The 22924-nt window shown below is 44.3% G+C and overlaps 1 pseudogene; it reads left to right on the forward strand.

Moving 5' to 3' along the window:
• The first annotated feature begins 17227 nt into the window (after positions 1-17227).
• On the forward strand, positions 17228-20461 carry LOC141041439 (cysteine-rich receptor-like protein kinase 44; annotated as a pseudogene).
• Positions 20462-22924: the final 2463 nt, after the last annotated feature.

Consider the following 22924-nt stretch of genomic DNA (forward strand, 5'->3'; position numbering starts at 1 on the left):
ATATTAATTCTCACATATATTTGTAATATTAGTCGAGGCGTGCATTTACCCGTGCACGCTTACTAATAAAGTATAAACGCTTGTGCAGGCAGCGGGGAGAGATGAGGCAGATTGATTCGCCGGTTGAAAAGTTCCACTGGTGTCCTAATTAAGCATCCGTCAGGAGGGTCTTTGGCTGAAAAGCAAAGCTAGCATTGCTAGTTCAGCCAATACAAGAGCTACACACATCGTGAAGACCAGAAACAATTTTGGGTTGGATAGTGCTACTAGTAATACCATCAGGTCGTGCTTATGTATAAACAAGTGCTAGCATTGCAGATTGATATATTTCACGGATCAGCCAGGCATTGATGCCAACGGATACTGTGTTTGGAGTAAAAAGGTTCAATGACACTAGAATCTTCAAGTTATGACAGACAAGAGTGCAAGATTTGTTTTTTTGTTGTTGATATAATAAGAATGCTTGAAGGCGTTGCGCAAATCAGGCCAGCTAAGATGGATATAGAAGAGTCAAAGGAGTTGCGCATGCAAGCGCCCGTAGTCATGCTCCGGAGAGTATGCCAGTTCATAGAACCTCACTAAAAAATATCAGTTTGTCATTGTGATATAATTGCTTGTTTCTCAGTAGATAGACTACATGCCTCCTCCGCTTAATAGCGCAACACCGATCTACTGGATACCAGCACATGGCAACATCTTCCCTGTGTGCACACTATCTAGTTGTCATGGGTTACAACGTGTGGTGCCCCCTCATTATGTAGGAACCCAACACTAGTAGAAAAAGGGTCATTTGTCCCGGTTCGTAAGGGTCTTTTCTCCCAGTTGTTGAACCGGGACTAAAGTGTCGTTACTAATGCCTTGGGCCTTTAGTCCCGGTTCTTACATGAACCGGGACAGATGAGCCTCCACGTGGCCCGTTCGGCGAGCCCAGGCAGGAGGCCCTTTGGTCCCGATTGGTGACACAAACCGGGACCAATAGGCATCCACGCGTCAGCAGCTGGCAGGAGCTGAGGTTTTTTTTTGAAAGGGGGTGGTTTCGGGGTTTTGGCGGGTTAATTTAGGTGTTTCATATATTGTGTTATTTAGCTAATTAATAGAGAGAAGTGTTCTCTCTTATCTCCGTGCTTGGTCGACGTACGCTACCTATTATACGTATAGAGAGGACTCGACACGCTAGCTAGTAAGCAAATGAAGGAAACAGAAGATCGTCATGAACATATGCAGACAGAGAGAAGTGATATCGACCACCTCTTCTTCTCCGAGAGATTGGTCGAACAACAAGTTCTCGTTTATCTATCCGACACTACTGGCTACATATATACAATATAATTATCTCTTACAATATAATCTCCTAATTATATACGAAGTCAAGGTCCACATGGTATCCTCCGTCTTTAGTGATCACGTGGTCAAGGAAGAACGCCGCCAATTCCTCTTGAATTGCTCGCATACGATCTGGTGGTAGGAGTTCATCCCGCATCCGAAAGATCTAATTTAAAGAAGGGGTCGATACATATATATATGAATAAATGAAACTCAACACAAATGAGTGCCGATAAAATAAAATTGTGAATATTATTGCTTACGCACTTCATATTGTTCGTCAGAGTAACCCCGCTCACAGGTCGTGTGGCGGATGGACTCGCAAATGTAGTATCCACAGTAATTATTCCCGGCTTCCTGCCACAACCACTTTACAAGAAATAGAGGTCAATCAAACTGATAAGCAAGCATGCTATAAATGGTATTGATGAAACTAGCGCTTGAATCACTAGGAGATGCGCGGAACATGCTAGTAGTACTTACTTTCGGGTGTCTAAATTGCAGCTTCTTCGGCAGTCCCGGAGCTTTTTTGATGAATTTTGTCCAAACCCTGCCAGGCAAAGAAAGCAATTACTTGATATCAGGAAATAAACAAACTTGCTGATATGGTGCGATAATGATCGATTTAACTTACTTCTCGAGCATTTCAGTCATGTCCGCATACTCCTTAGGATCTTTTCGTCTCGAGTCTAAGATGGTTACTAGTCCCTGCTCAAGCTTAATCTCTAGGAGAATATAGTGGAACCTGCGCACGCATGCATAACTCATCAATTACATTACTATATAACCTGGACTAATAAGGGAAACCGAATATGCACAAGACAGTAACACTCCTTGAAGTTGTAAGGAAAGAGTATTATATCTTTGTTTTCATTTATTACCAATGATCGTAGCAAGTTGGCCTCGGTATCTTTGGCATGAAATTTAACCTCAGTTGCATCTATGAGATTTGTGTTGATGAACCCAATATCACCTATTTGTCTTTTCTTCAATTCGGCGATCTTCAATCTGCATAATATAGTGAGGATAATTATAAATACATGCAATGAAAGAGCTAGCCTATATATAGAGACTTAATGACAGAAGTAGTACTTATAGATAGTAGCAAGTGACCCTTAATTTATCAAGGGCCTTTTGATTGAAAAACTGGAAGAACTCCTCAAATGGAACATTCAACAGTTCAATTCCAACGAGGTCATGCTCCTCTTTAACTCTCAGCGTCAAAGTATTCGTCCCCCCAGACTCTCTGTAGGTTTTCACATACCAATCATGGAATCTTCGCATCATCGTTGTTAGAGATTTTTCATCTTTGATGAGAGGCTTCCCGTACTCAAATCTGTGTTCGTCCACCTCCAAGAAATCATAATGTACATCGTCGAGCAGGTAATCTCCAAGATTGCTATAATCGGGCACCATCCTCGGATCATTAGCGACGATGTCGCTAGACACCTTGAGCGGGGGGCACGATGTGTCCGCTTGTTCGCCGAGCTGGGCAATTTTTTTCCCAGCTCGTCGTTCTGCTAACCTTTGATCACTGATAGTACTTCCCGACCGCTTCGCTTCGAGAAATGACTTTTCAATAATGCGGTCATAGTTGGCTTTCGGCGGAGACTTTGGTGGTTTCTTCAGGGCATCCAGAGTGCGCCTCGCTTTCACCTCCGGAGGTGGATGTTTATTTGCTTTCACCCCTTCAAAGAATTTGGTCACTTCAGCTCGCACGATATTCGTGTTTTCCTCCACGGTCCTCTGGTATGGTAACTTCGGCGGAGTCTTCAGAGAAGGACCGAATCTGTATTGCCTCCCGCCTCTGGCTGTACTGCTAGACACCGGAGAAGATGGAGCGGCTGCAGCTGTCTTCTTTCATGCTTGCTTACGAGGCAGAGGAGAAGGACTACGACGCTCCGGAGCAGCCGGACCGGCGGCGGGTCTCTTCCGCCCTTGCTAGCGAGGCGGAGAAGGAGGAGGCTGGTTGCTCAGGCGCGCAGCTGCAGGCGGAGAAGGAGGCGGAGTGCCGCCACGCGCCGGAGAAGGAGGCTGAGTGCCCTGATCACTCGCCGGAGGAGGAGGCGGAGGAGGAGGCGGAGTGCCCTGACTCGCCGGAGGAGGAGGAGGAGGCGGAGGCGTCCAGTTCGGAAGGTTGATGAGCTCCTTCCACCATAGGCATGGAGTCTTCAGAGAAGAACCCAGGCGAGTCTCCCCTTCACCGGTAGGGTGGTCAAGCTTGAGGTCCTCAAATCCGTCCATTATTTCATCCACCATCACCCTAGCATATCCTTCTGGAATCGGCCGGCAGTGGTAGGTTGCACCAGGTTCAGTAGGTAAAACAGAGCCAACAGCCGCCTTGACTTTGAATTTCATCCATTGCGTCATAAGGTGGCAATGTTGAGACTCTGTTATAGCATCCACGGGGTAGCTAGCAGGAGCCGTGAAGATAGGCTCCTGCTGAAGCAGCTCGGTGGAAGCCACGCTGCTTCTCCGCTGAGATGGCGGGGTAGCTTCGGGGGAAGCTTCGGCAGGTCGTTTGCTGCGATTTGCTTCTCGTTCCTCTATCGCTAGTACCCTTGCGTGCAGCGCCTGCAGTTGGTTATGCTCCACTTTCTTCCTCCTCTCCTGGCATTTGTAACCGCCTGCGTCTAGAAACCCAGCCTTCCATGAAACGGAGCCTGGCGTGCCTCGTGTCCGTCCAGGGTGCTCAGGATTCCCGAGGGCCATTGTGAGCTCGTCGTTCTCTCTGTTTGGAACAAACATCCCTTGCTGGGCTGCATCGATATACTCCCGAAGCCTCGTGACTGGTATTCTCATTTGCTCGTCCGTCCAAATGCACTTCCCTGATACAGGGTCCAAGGTTCCGCCAGCCCCGAAGAACCAAGTCCGGCAACGGTCTAGCCACCTCAATGTCTCTAGTTCGACCCCTTTATCAAGTAGGTCATTCTCAGCCTTGGCCCACAGTGGCTGGGCTTTGAGGTAGCCACCTGACCCCGTGCGATGGTGAAGCTTCTTCTTCGCAACATTCTTCTTGTTTTTCACTGACGTCTTCTTACTCTTGTCCGATGTCTTGTGGGCCACAAATGCGGGCCAGTGATCTCTGATCTTCTCATACCGGCAGATGAATTCTGGTGTCTCTTCTTTGTCGACAAATTTTTTCAGCTCATTCTTCCACCTCCTGAATAGTTCTGCCATCTTCTTAAGAGCATGAGACTTGATCAATTGCTCTTTAAATGGCTTCTCCGGATCCTCCTCTGGCGGTAGGGTGAAATTTTCCTTCAGCGCGGTCCAAAGATCATCTTTCTGCATATCGGAGACATAAGACACCTCAGGGTCTTCTTTAGCCGGCTTTAACCATTGGTGGATGCTGATCGGGATCTTGTCCCTAACAAGAACCCCGCACTGAGCAGCAAATGCTTCCTTTGTCCGGATGGGTTCAATCGGCATGCCATCGCGCGTGATTTCTATGATCTCAAACCTTTCATCCGAGCGCAACTTCTTCTTCGGGCCTCGTCTCTTTACTGAAGTTGTGCTCGATCCGGAGGACTAGAAAAAAGAAGAAAGACGAGAGTTAATTAATATGTGTACATATACCAAAACAATGAATGCATCAATTAGCTAGTCAGCACAGGCTTAACTAATATATATACCTGGCCGGACTCGTTTCGGTCACCGGAGCCGTCAGAACGGTGTCCTTCTTGTGCCGGCATTGGGTCACCGGAGCCATCATGATCATGTCCTTCCTCCTCCATTGTTCGATCACCGTAGTCTGCTTCTTCACCCTGTTCTTCCAGACCATCGGTGTCATTGAGAAACGAGAAGACGACATCACTTCCTTCTGCGATTATGTCCCCCAACACCGCTTCTGTTGCTTCGTCTCGGGGGTCCATAGTTTCTGCAAATATTTACAACATGGCAATTATTATTCAAACATGACAGATGCATATATTATTCGCAAACATTTGGGGTGGCCTCGAGAGAGTTTGTCGGGTAGGGGCGCGGCGGGAGGGGGTACGAGACTGACATCGTTTTTTTCTAGGGTTTGGGTGTCCTCGAGAGTTTTGGTCGAGCGAGAGGGCCGGGGAGTGCTCCCGTGGTATAAGTTATCACGGTCGAGAGGGGGTTATATCGACAACGACATACCCGATAAAAAATAAGAAAAGGAAGAAGAAGAAGAAAAAGAAGAAAAAAAAGAGGAGAAGAAGAAAGGAATAGAGGAGAAGAAGAAAAAATAGCTCTATTCCTTTCTTCCTCTCCTCTTTTTTTCCTTTTTCCCCCTTCTTATTTATTTCTCCTCTTCTTCATCTTTTTCTTTTCCTTCTTCCTAAACTAAACATCAACTAAAATAATCCTAAAACTAAACGAAACTTCTCCTCCTCCCTTTATATTTCTTCTTCTTCTTCTTTTCATAGAAGTTTTATTTCTTCTTCTTCTTTTTTTTCATCCTAAAACTTTATGAACAAAATTACAACATAAAAAACAATAAAAATTCTATGAACAAAATTACAACAGAAAAAAATCCTATGAACAAAATTACAATAAAAATTCCTATGAACAAAATTACAATAAAAATTATATGAACAAAAAAAACAACAAAATTTTTATGAACAAAATAAAAATTCTTTGCATATGAACATACAAACATTTGCATATTCTACAATATCATCATCATATTCTACAATAGTATCACCAAAAATCCAAACTTTTGCATATGAACAGGGGCCTGCTTCGTCGACGGTGCCGGGGCGGGCGGCGGCGTTGGGGCGGGCGCGCGGCGGCGTTGGGGCGCGAGGGGGGGGGGGACGGGGAGAGGAGAGGGAATGGCGCAGGCTCACACTGCACGCGAGCGGCGCCGAGGTCGGGGCAGGGCGCTCGGCGTGCGCAACGGCGAGGTCGGGGCAGGGCGCGTCGAGGTTGGTGCAGGGTGCGGCGAGGCCGGGGCAGGGGCGACGGCGACGACGGAGACAGCGGACGGGGGCGGCAGCCTGGCGGCGTCGATGTCGTCGGCGTCGTCGGGGCGGCAACTGCGAGATGAGAAGTGAAAATTTTCACAAGTCCTGCTTATATACCCAGGGCATTGGTCCCGGTTCGTAGCACCAACCGGTACCAATGCACCCTTTAGTACCGGTTGGTGCCACCAACCGTGACCAAAGGTAAGTTTTCGGCAGCCCAAAGGGCGGGAAGCGGCGGCCTTTGGTTCCGGTTGGTGGCACCAATCGGGACTAAATGGGGGGCATTGGTACCGGTTGGTGCCACGAACCAGTACCAATGCAACCCTTTAGTCCCGGTTTGTGGCACCAACCGGGACCAAAGGCCCTGTGCTGCCCGCGTCGCCGCCAAAACTTTAGTCCCACCTCGCTAGCTGAGAGAGCTCGAGAGTGGTTTATAAGCGCTGTTGCGCCAACCCTCTCGAGCTCCTCTCAACTGCAGGCTTGCGGGCGAAATTTGTCACGATGTGCTTGTGGGCCTACTGGGCCTCCTGCGGGCCTGAATCCTGGCCCATGGTTGGGTTTCTAGTCGTATTCAGGCCGTGGTGGCCCAGTAGGTGGTACTTTTTTTGCTTTTTTTTTCTACTTACAACAAAAAACTTACTGTTGCTATTTTTATTTATTGTATTAAAGTTTATTTATTTTACTTTTATAAAGTTTATTTTGTTTCTACTTCTTTATTTTATTAAAGTTTATTTTGTTTTGTTTCTACTTATTTATTGTATTAAATTTTAATTTATTTTATTTTGTTTCTACTTATTTATTAAAGTTTATTTAATCTATTTATTAAAGTTTATTTTGTTTCTACTTATTTATTAAAGTTTATTTTGTTTATTTCTGCTTTTCATGTTTTGAACAGAAAATACTTTGATAGATTCAGTGGCATGAATTTTATATAATTTTACTTTAAAAAATACTAGAGGTTAATAAAAGCTTTTTAGTTCATTCCTTTCGCTATTAGAGTTTTATAAAGGGATTACGGCTAAAACTTTTTATGTTTTCATGTTTGAACAGAAAATACTTTGATAGATTCAGTGGCATGAATTCTATATAATTTTAGTTTAAAAAATATTAGAGTTTTAATAAAAGCTTTTTAGTTCATTCCTTTTGCTATTTGAGCTATAAGACCCTGAAATTGAAAAGCATTTCAAATGAACGCTGAAAAGGTTGAAAGTTGGCATGGTATCATCATTTCACCCACATAGCATGTGCAAGAAAGTAGAGAGGGTTACGGCAAAAACTGGATGCACTTCGTGTACAAAACGGACAATCTCTTTCGAAGTATCAGGGTTTCATACGGAAACTCGTCTGTTACAAAGGGATTTCATTTTTTTGAACTTATTTGAACTCCAGAGTTTTTCTGTGTTCAAAATGCACCATTCAAAGCCACATCATCAATTTTCAACCCTTTCTGACTTCATTTGTTATTTTTCATGCATTTACTAATTATTCTGAGCTATAAGACCTTGAAATTGAAAAGCATTTCAAATGAACTCTGAAAAGGTTAAGTTGGCATGGTATCATCATTTCACCCACATAGCGTGTGCAAGAAAGTAGAGAGGGTTACGGAAAAAACTGGATGCACTTCGTGTACAAAACGGACAATCTCTTTCGAAGTATCAGGGTTTTATACGGAAACTCGTCTGTTACAAAGGGATTTTATTTTTTTGAACTTATTTGAACTCCAGAGTTTTTCTGTGTTCAAAATGCACCATTCAAAGCCACATCATCAATTTTCAACCCTTTCTGACTTCATTTGTTATTTTTCATGCATTTACTGATTATTTTGAGCTATAAGACCCTGAAATTAAAAAGCATTTCAAATGAACGCTGAAAAGGATGAAAGTTGGCATGGTATCATCATTTCACCCACATAGCATGTGCAAGAAAGTAGAGAGGGTTACGGCAAAAACTGGATGCGCTTCGTGTACAAAACGGACAATCTCTTTCGAAGTATCAGGGTTTCATACGGAAACTCGTCTGTTACAAAGGGATTTCATTTTTTTCAACTTATTTGAACTCCAGAGTTTTTCTGTGTTCAAAATGCACCATTCAAAGCCACATCATCAATTTTCAACCCTTTATGACTTCATTTGTTATTTTTCATGCATTTACTGATTATTATTTTGAGCTATAAGACCCTGAAATTCAAAAGCATTTCAAATGAACTCTGAAAAGGTTAAGTTGGCATGGTATCATCATTTCACCCACATAGCGTGTGCAAGAAAGTAGAGAGGGTTACGGAAAAAACTGGATGCGCTTCGTGTACAAAACGGACAATCTCTTTCGAAGTATCAGGGTTTCATACGGAAACTCGTCTATTACAAAGGGATTTCATTTTTTTGAACTTATTTGAACTCCAGAGTTTTTCTGTGTTCAAAATGCACCATTCAAAGCCACATCATCAATTTTCAATCCTTTCTGACTTCATTTGTTCTTTTCATGCAGTTACTGATTATTTTGAGCTATAAGACCCTGAAATTGAAAAGCATTTCAAATGAACTCTGAAAAGGTTGAAAGTTGGCATGGTATCATCATTTCACCCAGATAGCATGTGCAAGAAAGTAGAGAGGGTTACGGCAAAAACTGGATGCACTTCGTGTACAAAACGGACAATCTCTTTCGAAGTAGATAAGTGACCAAATTAATAGAAGTTCATCATCACATTCAAACCAAAGTACATACATAGTTCTCATTGAACAATATATAGCTCTCTAGAGCATCTAATTAAACCATACATTGAAATTATGTAAAACATTTCAATGCAACAACAAATGCGATCATAATCGCAACCAAGGTAACAATTGATCCAACTGCATAATGATACCAAGCCTCGGTATGAATGGCATATTTTCTAATATTTCTAATCTTCAGCCGCATTGCATCCATCTTGATCTTGTGATCATCGACGACATCCGCAACATGCAACTCCAATATCATCTTCTCCTCCTCAATTTTTTTTATTTTTTCCTTCAAGTAATTGTTTTCTTCTTCAACTAAATTTAACCTCTCGACAATAGGGTCGGTTGGAATTTCCGGTTCAACCACCTCCTAGATAAATAAAATCTATGTCACATTGGTCGGCATAATTGTCATAAATAATAAATGAACCAAATAGTTATAAAAAGATAATATACACCACATCCGAATCATAGACAGGACGAGGGCCGACGGGGGCGGATACCAAAACCATCGCACTATATAATAACAAGGAATAATAAAATTAAGAAAATTTGACAACTATCTATCTGAAGTAAGAACTTTTTTCTTTCAGAGAGAAGATAATAACAAGAGGCTCACCACGGTGGTGCCGGTGACGAGATCCGCGCGGGCGATCAACGGTGGTGAAGACGGGGACGGGACATGACGGACCGCTAAACCTAGACAAATCTCGGGGAAAATGGAGCTCGGAGGTCGAGTTTCGAGAGGAGAAAGATTAACTAGTGTGGCTCAGACATTTCATCAAACACCTCATGTGCATAGGAGGTGAGCTAGAGCACCCAAATGCCCTCCCCTCACCGGCCAGAAAAAACAGAGCACTGTGGAGTGCTCTGCCGTGGCGATGGGTATATATAGGCAACTCATTTGTCCTGATTCGTGGCTGGAACCGGGCCCAATGGTTGTGGGCTAGGAGCGAGGCACATTGGTCTCGGTTCATGCCTAGAACTGGGACAAATGGGTCCCCACGAACCGGGACCAATGCCCATGAGGCCCCGGCCGGCCCCCTGGGCTAACGAACCGGGACGAATGCCCCCATGGGTCCCGGTTCGTGACTGAACCGGGACTAATGGGCTTGCCCTGCCCGAACCAAAGCCCTGTTTTCTACTAGTGCAAGAATACAACATGTCTGACTTCTGCATTAACCGTATCCTACCTAATCCGTGCATAACATCCACACAAACTCAACATGCATGACGGTGTCAAGCGCCGGATCGTCGACCTTCCAAACGGCATGCTTGCGTGATGGACCCTCCCCTTCTCTTGATGGCTAATTTATTCCTTTTATAAGCTCTTTCTACGTAGCGAAAGGTTGTATGCCTGTATTCTTCTGGTGGGGCTAGAAATAAGATTTGAGGTGCGATGCCGCTAGATTGTGTTAGGTATAAATGTTTTGTTGGCCAGGTCTCTGGATCTATGTTGCATGCTGATACGTCCATTTTGCATCATGCTTTTATATTGATATTTATTGCATTATGGGCTGTTATTACGCATTATATCATAATACTTATGCCTATTCTCTCTTATTTTACAAGGTTTACATAAAGAGGGAGAATGCCGGCAGCTGGAATTCTGGGCTGGAAAAGGAGCAAATATTAGAGACCTATTCTGCACAACTCCAAAAGTCCTGAAACTCCACGGAAGTTATTTTTGGAAATAATAAAAAATACCGAGCGAAGAAAATACCAGAGGGGGCCCACACCCTGGCCACGAGGGTGGGGGCGCGCCCTACCCCCTGGGCGCGCCCCCCTGGCGCGTGGGCCCCCTGGTGGCCCTCCGGTGCCCATCTTCTGCTATATGAAGTCTTTCGTCCGAGAAAAAAACATAAGCAAGCTTACGGGACGAAACTCCGCCGCCACGAGGCGGAACCTTGGCGGAACCAATCTAGGGCTCTGGCGGAGCTGTTCTGTCGAGGAAACTTCCCTCCGGGAGGGGGAAATCATCTCCATCGTCATCACCAACGCTCCTCTCATCGGGAGGGAGCCAATCTCCATCGATATCTTCACCAGCACCATCTCCTCTCAAAGCCTAGTACATCTCTTGTATCCAATCTTTGTCCCAAAGCCTCAGATTGGTACCTGCGGGTTGCTAGAAGTGTTGATTACTCCTTGTAGTTGATGCTAGTTGGTTTATTTGGTGGAAGATCATATGTTCAGATCCATTATGCATATTAATACCCCTCTGATTATGAACATAAATATGCTTTGTGAGTAGTTACGTTTGTTCCTGAGGATATGGGAGAAGTCTTGCTATTAGTAGTCATGTGAATTTGGTATTCGTTCGATATTTTGATGAGATGTATGTTGTCTCTCCTCTAGTGGTGTTATGTGAACGTCGACTGCATGACACTTCACCATTATTTGGGCCTAGAGGAAGGCATTGGGAAGTAATAAGTAGATTTGCTAGAGTGACAGAAGTTTAAACCCTAGTTTATGCGTTGCTTCGTAAGGGGCTGATTTGGATCCATATGTTTCATGCTATGGTTAGGTTTACCTTAATACTTCTTTTGTAGTTGCGGATGCTTGCAATAGGAGTTAATCATAAGTGGGATGCTTGTCCAAGTAAGGACAGCACCCAAGCACCGGTCCACCCACACATCAAATTATCAAAGTACCGAACGCGAATCATATGAACGTGATGAAAACTAGCTTGGCGATAATTCTCATGTGTCCTCGATCGGGAGCGTTTTCCTTCATATAAGAAATTTTCCAGGCTTGTCCTTTGCTACAAAAAGGATTGGGCCATCTTGCTGCACTTTATTTACACTTGTTACTTGCTACCCGTTACAATTTATCTTATCACAAAACTATCTGTTACCGATAATTTCAGTGCTTGCAGAGAATACCTTGCTGAAAACCGCTTATCATTTTCTTCTGCTCCTCGTTGGGTTCGACACTCTTACTTATCGAAAGGACTATGATAGATCCCCTATACTTGTGGGTTATCAAGACATGCCGTGTAGGTGTAGCGTCCAATTAGTTAAGGTTCATGCATGCTACCTAATATTAATTCAAAGATAAGCGCCATCATCCTTCCACACTGGATCTTTTCGAACATCTTAAACCTATGCTGGTCATCCAGTACATGGGATCCTAACCACTCTATTTGCCTTTAGAACATCCCCAAAATTGGTGGCATTATCGTTGAAAATATATGGCATGTAGAATAAAGATGATGATGTGACAAAAAAAAGTCATATATGAGTTATCTACAATAAAAGTTCGGGTCATGATTTGCTGTAATCCGCCGGTTTATCCTTCACTTGGTGTTCACCTACTTTGCAATAAAATGAAATTTTCTGAGAGTGGTTTAGACTTGGATGTCTCTCCACCAATGGATGAAAGGGTAAGACATAGCGATAACCATGCACAGAAAGTTTATATTTAGGTTCTTTTCATGAGGAGTGTCTAATTAACATATTGCACGCATAGTGAATAAGACAACTGTAGTACTATAAGTGATGCAATTCCTGACCTTGAAAAATTGGGTTCGAGTATCAAGACTTCTTATCTTGTATTAAGTCTTCCTACTTTATTTAGAACCACTAGTACATATACGTACAATTGGGACCAACTTGCGTGTTAGTTGCCTAGCTAAACAACAAAGCATGACACTATATGAACTAAACAAGGGGTACCAAGGCTTGATATGCCACGCTAAAGTCTTCCTACTCTACATAGTCGTCTCAAATTAGCAAATTGATCTCTGGTAAAAGAAAGTCTACAGTTAGTCCATACAGAAAAGAGGATCTGCTTGGTTGCCTATGAAATAATGCAAGTCAAATGTATGGGTCATCATTTACTAGCAGATGTGAATACTTGGCTAGAAGTTGTATTTGTTGATCATCCTATCTCCGTACTCAGTAGCGCTTATTTCCATTTTCATATTCTATTTTTTAACTGAAGTTTTAGATACCAATATTTTTCTTGATATAACTATGCAGGAACATAGTGTTGTGTGCATTAACCGATGCATGCATGGTTTAACCTCCTTTTCGAAAAAGGGGTATCGGTTGTCTGAGTACGTAGTTGTTAAATATATAAATTGATTTAGCTATACTCACTATCTTATAAATATAGGGCATATTTTATAACATTAGCAAAAAGGGTTTGACCAGCAATTGCTCGATTAATATCTCATTTATGTGGCATGAAATTATAACTCAAGCAAGTACTTTTTTACGAATGTAACTGCCTTGAGAACATCATGACAGTTGGCTTTATTGTCAAACAATTATATACTAATAGCGCAGGTATTGGCCAATATTTTTCCTACCAAAAGAAGTAACATATTCTATTTTGAGAGTGGTCGGGGGTATATAATATAACCAGCTATGTTGGAGCAACTTAGCTACTTCTGAACTCTATTAGAGTATCCTTCACAACCAGCTTCCATAAAAAAATTGAACAAAAGGAAAGATTAGATGCGAACAGTCCATGGCGTGAGCCAGGTGTGAGCTCAGGGTCCCCTCAAGTGAATTGCACGCTTTGTCTTTGATGTTGCAGGACTTTCAGCTAAATGACGAGCCATGATTCTGTTAGTCCCAACCCTCGAGACATGCGCTGCTTTGAAGACTTACGCTGCTGCTGATTTTTTTACTTTTGGTCCTGTCTGAACACTCTTGAAACTATCCTTCTAGTAAGTACTCTCTCCGTCTCGTAAAATAAGATTATATTGCTTTAGTTAATCATTCCCCGGAGATCTGCCATGTTTACTCCCAGGGTTTGATGGAGTTTGGGTACTAGGGGAAGTACTCCCATTTTGTGTCCTTTGATCATTCATCGTAGTTTGGTTTCATTTTCCTTGTTTGTTGGTCCCTACTAGTTGTAAAAAACAATGTGGTTTCTAGTAATGCAAGTCGGAGAGGGATCTCTGTTTACCCCCAAAAAATGGCGCGCTGGATCAAAGATCTCTCTACCATGGCGTGGGTTACTCCTCCAAGGCTTGCTACGACCTCCTCGTGCATGCAAGATGTTGATACCAATCACGCCAACCTGATTTGGCGCAGCCGAGCACAAAATAAGATCAAGATTTTTGGTTGTGGTTGATGTTTTGGGGATGTCTAAACACCAAAGCCATCTTCCATGAACACCTCACCGCCGCTGCCTCATGCATCAGCATGACACAGCATGACGTTTCTCAACAACAGCAAAGGTTTGTCTGAAAGATGTTTGATTATTTACTCATATAAGAAGCACACCTCATAGGTTTAGACTCCACTTATATGTATAGTCGTCAAGTCAAGTCGTCTCCGTAAAAACTAATTAATGAACATGGAGTTAGGTGGCCTTGTAGAACGGGTCTTCATCGACCCGTGTATCTTGTATATAAACCCATGCATCTGCCTTCTCTCTCCACAGCAGCAAACCAAGCAACAAGTTAGCTAGCTTACAGAGCCATGGCACTCCAACGACCTCCACTCTTGATCCTTTGCTTCTATCTGCTGGCTGCATTACACACAACCTCCGATGCAGCCTTGAGCTCACACCTGCCTCAAGCCATAGACTGTTCAACGTCCAGGAACTACACCTCCACCAGTGCGTACGCTGCCAACCTGAACCAATTCCTTGCTGCGCTCCCGGAGAACGCCGTCTCCAGGAATGGCGGCTTCTTCAACGGCACAGTTGGCAAGGGCACAGACACCGTTTATGGCCTCGCAATGTGCTCCGCTGACTACTCGCGCTCTGACTGCGGCGACTGCCTCGCGGCCACTGCTAACAGCAACGCTAATGGTCTGTCGAACCTCTGCCCTGGGAGCATTACTGTGCTCGCCTGGTTCGACCCGTGCCTTGTTCGCTACTCTGACACCAATTTCTTTGGAACAGCTGAAATAGGTACTGCTTTCGCTGTGACCAGATGTTTGATCTTTTTTTTAACATAGTACAAACGGAGATGCTTACATACAGTACAGACACATATACTTGCCCCTATGAATATATGCACGCATACGAGTTGCACAAAGAAGTTTCTAATGGTGCCAGTAGGTAGCGGTGACAAATCCACCGCACATGCCCTGAGACTCATGCACCTTGATTCCTTATACAGCCGAGATGTATATGCTTGTATCCCAACTCATCCCTCAAATTAGTGCAGGCTCCCCCATCATCTCTCTCCTTCACACGCATGCATGACACCAATAGTACACATCCACTCTCTCTTCTCCCACGTCCAACAAATTCATCCCTTTACTCCACCTTTGCTAATTTAAATCATTCAAATTATTAGAACCCAAATTTTAAAGAAGATATATTATTTTTATATATTTGAACTCATCGCACAGGATCTTTAGGACAAGACCAATCTTTAATACATTTTAAACACATTTAAATTTTAATGTGTCAACTCACAATTTCACTCATATATTTCAATGTGTGAAACTCCCTTTTTTTGCGAAGCTGCTTACATCAGTGTGTGAAATTAATATTTGTGAATATAAATAAAATTGAAGTACCATATTTGTGAATCTACTTACTTGAGTGTGTAAAATCGAGGTTTTGAAATTGAAAGGAGTGAAATCGTGAGTAGCTTTTTGAAATGAAATGAGTGAAATTGTTTTTTAATGAGTGAAATCATCAGTGCAATCTGTTTCTTGAATTGAAATAAGTGATATCAATTTTTTAAATGAGTTAAAACGGTTTTTAATAAGGGTGAAGTCATTTTCGAAATGAGTGAAATCAGTTTTTTAAATGACTGAAATCTGCTACTGAAATGAGTGAAATTAGTATTTCTAAATGAGTGAAATATGTTTTTCGAAATGAGTGAAATCACTTTTTTGCAAATGACTGAAATCAGTTTTGATGAATTTAGTAAAATCAGTCTTTTACATGAATGAAGTTGGTTTTTGAAATGAGTAAAATTAGTGAAGTAACTTTTTGAGAAATTCAGATTCACTTTTTGAAATAGTGAAATAATTAACATCAATTTTTTAAAATAGTAAAATTCTTGAAATTACCATAACAATTAAAATGAAGCTTGGCGATAGCAATTGCATTCCTCTCTTCAACCTTCTGTATTGCCTAGGAAAAGTTTTCTCAAATTTTACCTATAAAGTTATCATGAATCATAATGCACGCAATAAGTGACAGATGCTTCACCGGTACATAACGACACCGGTAGATTTAAGAATTCCTCTTTAGTTGGTTTTGAAGAAAAAGGGTTTCCCCCCGCTTTGTATTACAAAGCAACCAATCGATACAACCGACGATAGGGGCTGGGGCGGAAGCAGCACAAACACGCTCAAAAGAAAGGAAAGAGAAAAGAGAAAAGAAACAAATGCCGATAACGGCGGATCGACAAAAACGACGAAGCCTCGTGACCGCTGCGTCCACCGGAGATCGCCCACCAAGCTCCGAGACTCCGAAGTGTCGGTACCCAACAACACCTTCAAGAAGGGACGCGACGATGACGACGCTGCTGCCAAGGGTTTCTCCCGGTACACGGCGAGGAGAGAGGGAGGGTAGCCCCGACGCCCTCCAGGAAGGTCCGGCGGCACCCTCAGGCGCCACCTCATCGGTGTCGGCCAAGCCAACAGAGATTTCTCCCGATCCCAGCCTCTACCTCAGGAACTCCGGAGCACGCCACCATACCGACCACCACCCTGCGCCAACACGGACACGAAGCTTCCCACGCTGTCTCACCACGGCACCGCGAAGATGGTCTGCACAACGGAGAAGAGGAGCCGGGACTAGGGCAACAGCACCGTCGGCATACGGAAGGGCCCCACCTCCACCGTCCACAACGGTAGCCGACCGGACGCCATGGCAGGAGCCTACCGGTCCCGTAGCCCCACAGGCCCGGCCGGGCCCTCAAAGGCCCAGACAGCTCCCGCCTCCGCGCAGCAGCTGGTACGCCGTCGGCGTCGCTGTCCCAGTCCAAGGCGCTCCCCTGCCTCCCCATACAGAGAGCGTCGCGGTCGCGCCGGAGCCGAACCGCAAGGACCCAGAAGGGACCCTACGGGCCCAGATCTGGGCCGGGGACGCGCCCCCGGCCGGCCAGCACCACCGGACCACCCCGCCGCCAAGAGGCGGCACCACCACGGCGAGCACCGCCGGCCTCCACACCAGGACGCCGAACCGCCACCGGCCGAGGCGCACCGCCGCCGGCCATCACCGCCCGAGCAGGGGAGGACCGCGTGCGGGGAAGGGCAAGCCCACCGCCGCCAGCATCACGCGGCCGAGGGCCGGCGACGTAGGCTGACGGCGGCGGGAGGAGGGATGGGCGCGAGGAGGGGCTGGAGGCGCGCGGAGGAAGGGCCCCCGGCCGCCTCGCTCGGGGAGGCGGCGTGGGGGTACGGGGGCGTGGAGGAGGGGTGGGGGGAGGAGAAGGGGAACGGGGGGAGGAGGGGGCTGGCGCGCTCCGGCCGCCGCAGCGGCGGCTCCGCGCGGGGGAGCCGGCGGCGGCGGCGGGGAAACCCTAGGGAGCGGGGGAGCGGGGTCGCGGGTGCCTCAGAGTCTTTTTGTATTTCCTCTCATTAGTTGGTTTTCCGTGGCTCTGTGCAGATAGTGTAAAATCTGGATTTCCGTAATAACCATAGTTATGCAAAACTACTTCCGCCCATGCAGGCCAAATCTACAAGTTCCAAGGTGCAAGCGTTAGTGGGGATATGTCATACAGTGACGCCGTGGTGAAAAGCTTGAAGGAGGCGACGGCGAACGCAGTGACCTCTCTGCAGCGATTCGCGGCAACCTCGACAGATCCATACACGTTGGTGCAGTGCACATGGGACCTGCCGCCGGACCAGTGCAAGCAATGCCTAGACGTTCTCTCGGCCAATGCCACGGAGTCGGACTGGTGGACCATGAAAATAGAAGGCAAGCGTAAAAGCCATAACTGTGCTCTTAGGTATAGCAACACCAGCTTCGTGGTTGTGCCGTTCGGTGGTCCGCCTATGCCGCAGTCCGTAGATCAAGCGGCCAGATCAGCTACCCAGTCCAGCGGCATCGGCATAGGTATGCAAGTTCTACTCGTATATCTATTTTTATTTTAAAATTGACTTGTAATTAATGCAGCATTCACATTAAGCCACGTCACCATAAAAAGAATACTCGTTGGATTATACTGAGAATTATATAAGTACTACATTGGATCTTGGCAGTTAGGCTTGCGAGTTGCGAACAATCATGTTCTTTTGTAAAATGATACGACCCTTAATGAAAAGGTGTCTTTTCATGGAAAGACACGTCCCTTGCAGAAAACATGTTTCTTCGTGAATAGACACGTCCCTTGGTGAAAAGACATACTCATTGGTTAAATGATGTCTATCTGTGCAAAGTCATGTTAGAAAGGAATGAAAAGCACAATAATTGTTAGTTTAACACGTTACAAAATTCACTTTATAACTTCCTAATTGATGTAACCATTGAGATTGCCATAACTGTTCTACAAATCCAATGTTACCAAAATTTAAAAGTTCAATTTGTTTATCCACTTCAACAATATTTAAACTTTGTAACTCTATGCGTAAAAATACATATTTTATATGTAACTTTTTTAAAATAACACAACTAAAATTACTTTCCATAATAACGTATGGGCTTTACCCTGGTACACATGCTATTTCGAAATAGAGGGAGTAGAGTGTTTTTAGTAATTAGTAAAAGAATGGCAGCAGAGCGGCAGCCAAAAGAATATTACTCTACCATTTTTTATCTGAATGTAATATTTCTTGTATTTTGAAAAACCGCCTATTGGAAATAAAAAATAACCGGATACTCCATCCGGTTATTTTCTTTTCAAAAGTCAAATTTTCTATGATGGACTAAATTTATAGAAAAATCATCAATTTCTACAATGCCAAATTAGTATAATTAGATCGATCGTCAAATATATTTTCGAATTTCATTTATTTGGTATTCAAGTTGTTGATTTTTTTCCTAAAATTTTCTCAACCGTAGAAGGTGTGACTTTACAATAATACACCTTGTATTTTGGAATGGGGGAAATCTTGACAAACGACTCAATTTTCTTAAGAGCAAACTCTGTATGAAGTCGTCTCTACCTTATTTGTGGTAGATGTCCTCATAACTCTCCCTTATGCAGGTTCTCTGACTATTGGCGTGGTGGGATCTGTAGTTGGTCTGATTATGTTGGCTTGTTTAGCAGCTCTGATTTGGAAGGTGCTAAAGTTACGGAGTCAGTGCAGAAGAGGTTCATGTGATCCTTTTGGTGAATTATACTCTCTTCGTTCCATAATATAGTGCCTATAAATTTATTCAGTAGTCCAATTTTGCAAACTTTGATCAAGTTTTTAGAGAAAAATGTCCACATTATAATAAGTTGGCACTCTGCCATGTATGTTATATATAATTATACTATTTTGTTCTAATAGGGCATATTCGAGAGTTCACTTACCGGGAATTGGCGTCTGCAACACGCGAATTCGCTGACGGACGAAAGCTTGGACAGGGTGCCTTTGGAGTTGTCTATAAAGGGGCAGTGATGCTGCAAGATGAAGAAGTGGAAGTGGCTATAAAAAAGAATTTAAATGTTGTGTCAGATGAATCAAGGGCTGCCTTTAAGAATGAGGTTGATATTATGAAACCGTTGAACCATCTCAATATTATACGTCTTGTGGGTTGGTGCGACAACAGGAGCAGTCTCTTGCTTGTCTATGAACTAGTGGAGGATCGCAACCTTGAGGATCGGCTTTACGGCGGTGGTGCTAGTGTGTCTTCGGGTTCAGGTTTAGTTCTAGATTGGCGCCAAAGGTAGTTAAACACAAACATAACCTTCATATTACATTTTTCCCATTCATCAAAAGAAATCCTGGGTTTATAAACTTCAAATTACTTAACTGACATGGAATGCACTGACCGTGTTTCAGGTACAACATACTGGTTGGAATAGCCTGGGTCTTGATTACCTCCATAATAAATGCGTGAAAACCGTCCTGCATAGAGACATCAAGCCAGGTAATGTGATGCTGGACAAGGACTTCAATGCTAAACTATGTGACTTCGGCCTGGTGACGCAACTCACCCATGCCGTAACCTCACGCTCGACTGGGAACATCATTGGAACACCAGCCTACATGGACCCTTCATTTGAGGAAAACGGCAAGGTTATTAGGGAATCAGATGTCTACAGCTTCGGTGTGTTGTTGCTTGAGGTTGTATGTGGTGTGAAGCCAAAACTGATCCCGATTGACAGAGACACAAAAAACAGCCTCATCGAGATGGTCCGGGAATATGAGAAGAAGAATGCAATTCTTGATGCAGCCGACCAACATTTGAGGGGAAAGTTTGATGACCAAATAAAAGGAGCACTGTTGATCGGGCTCCATTGTGTGAAAACAAACCGCGGTGATCGTCCAACTATCCAAATTGTGTTGTCCAAATTATCAGGCTTGCGTGACTCATATGTTGTGGTTTGAGTCCCAACAAAGATAGGTAAAGATGCTCACAGGGCAGCCCTCGTGCAGTGAAGCCTTACATGGTATGTACAATGGAAGCTATTTCATTGTTATTATTAACCAAATGATATAGGTCACCATGCGTGCGCTGCGTGGCGTGTGCCTATTTGGGATCTCTCTACTCAACAATGGGATTGATCCAACATTGTGTATGCATTCATGTAACCTATGAGTCTATGACAATTTGTAACTGTCGTCTATCTTGTGATTCAACAAATCCTGTTATCATCGTTGTTTAAATCCAAATCCAATCAACCTTGCTACCCTTTTTTATCTCGTGCATTATTAATTTATCGATGTGAAATGGATGTTATGAATACTCCCACTTCCTCGCATCGTTGCCGGCGTAGGGAACAATGGGGATGCGCTGATCCCCCTGCCACACTCCCGCTGACCCCCATGCACCTCCTCACTGATCTCTATGCTCTGCATGCTGCTGCGAGCTGAATCCGGCACAACGAACAAGGAGGAAGGCCTAGGCAGTAGTTACACCGGGTCTCTTTTCCCTATACAGTCATGGAATCCGGCCCAAAGAGATGCTGGCCCAGGCTGTCAGTTCTAACACACCTAACCAAAACCCTTCTCGCTGCCGCGGTTGTGAGGCGCCCCTTCCATTCATCTAGCGCCACCCGGATTCTGTCGAGGATGAACTGCATAGTTGTCTCCATGTGATGTTCGAGCTGGTTGTTTTGCGTGGCTACTCTTGGTTGTAATCATTTAGCTTCTGCTAGCTAGTACCTGCAGTGGCTTCCCTACTAGTGCCCCAACACCTTACTCTCTTTTCCATCCCTTTTTGCTGCATGTACGAACTAGTTAGTTCTGTTGATAAACTAATGGAAAAGAGGTTTGCCTGGTTAGAATATGATGTAAGCTGGTCCGGTGGCAATGCCGAAGACATCTCCAAGGAAAGCGTGCATGCTGATCAGCTCATGCTTGACGTTCCTCAGCCTGCCCTTCACGGTCTTGTCCATGTCCAACTGCGCCATGCTCGCGCGGTGGACTCTCGCCCTCTCTTGCTAGCTATTTTTTTTCCTTTTGAGAAGCCCTTGCATGACTACAGGCTGTCGGTGGAGCTAGAAATAAGATTTGAGGTGCGGCGCTAGCTACTGGTTTGTGCTAGGCATAAATGTTTTGCTGGCTAGGTCTCTGGATCCATGTTGCGTGACGTGTAGGGGTTATATTAACTAATTGTTAACGTTAATTCCAGGATAAGTGAGCAATCATTCTTCCGCGCAGGAACATTTTGAGTATATGCTAAAATGCATGCACGCCATGGCATGAACAGATTAGTAATAAAATGAAAAAAGAACTTGGAAAGCAAATTTTGTAATGCCCCTTGTGCCCACATCTTTAATCTGTTCCAGTCATCAAGTCCAGCCAGATCTGGGCAGTCGGCAAACTGGTCGATTCTGGTAGTACAATACAACCACTCTATTTTCCTTTAGAACATCTCCTACATTGCTTATGTGTTGAAGTGTCACGTTTGTACATCTTGTAAGGTTACTAGCTCTCTGTACTGGTTAGTCCTAGTCTTCAGGGCGATCCCTAGCACGTCGCTCCTAACTATCTTGCCCTGCATGTAGGGCACTCCCTGTTGTATACGTATTTGTATGTTCAGTGAATGAAGGCAGCGAACACATTGCTCATTATTCTTCTTTATGTTATCCTTGGGAAAATATGACTTGTAGAAAAAAAATGATAATCCGACAAAAAATATCATACATTAGTTCTAGACAATAAATGTTAAGGTCTTGATGTGTGCTGTACTCCACCAGTTTATCCTTGACACGGTATTCTCCTACTTTGCAGTAGCGCAAAATTTTGTAAATAGAGTGGTTTGGACTTTGGATCTCTCCACCAATGGATGAAAGGATAAGACTTGACGATGACCCATTACAGAAAGTTTATAATTAGATGCTTTTCACGAGAGGAGTGTATAACTAACATATGCCACGCATAATGAATAAGATAATTGTAGTACGTACTGTAAGTGATGCAATTCTTGGGCTTGAATTAAAATCCAATTGTCTAATAGTTCGTCCACTTGTTGGTTTGTCTTCTCGGTATTTTTTTTTTAGAAATGGAGGAGGACCCCCGGCCTCTGCATCTGGACGATGCATGCAGCCACTTTATTAATTATTTACACAAGACCTTACAAAGTCATACAATAGTAAGACTGAAGCCACCGTCTAGGCAACAAAAGTGTCGTTACTCCTATCCAATTGATGAAGGGATGCTGATAGTCTGGGCCTAATACCAAACAGACCTCGCAGCCAAACCTAACATGTAAGACCTGAGGTCCCAACCAGGACGCCTGCCGGGTATGGGCACCCACCAGTCCGGCGTGCTCCTCAACCAGGATGCCTGCCAGGTATGAGGCCGCCACAGCCACCTGCCACCAATCTATCTCCAGAGCTGTACTGTTGCATGAACGTTGCCCGGTCTAGCTGCAGCCGATGCCACCACGACGCTAGACAGCGTCGACCTCCTGCGCGAGTCC

This window comes from Aegilops tauschii, chromosome 2 (genome assembly GCF_002575655.3).
Source record: "Aegilops tauschii subsp. strangulata cultivar AL8/78 chromosome 2, Aet v6.0, whole genome shotgun sequence".
Classification (NCBI taxonomy): Eukaryota; Viridiplantae; Streptophyta; class Magnoliopsida; order Poales; family Poaceae; genus Aegilops; species Aegilops tauschii.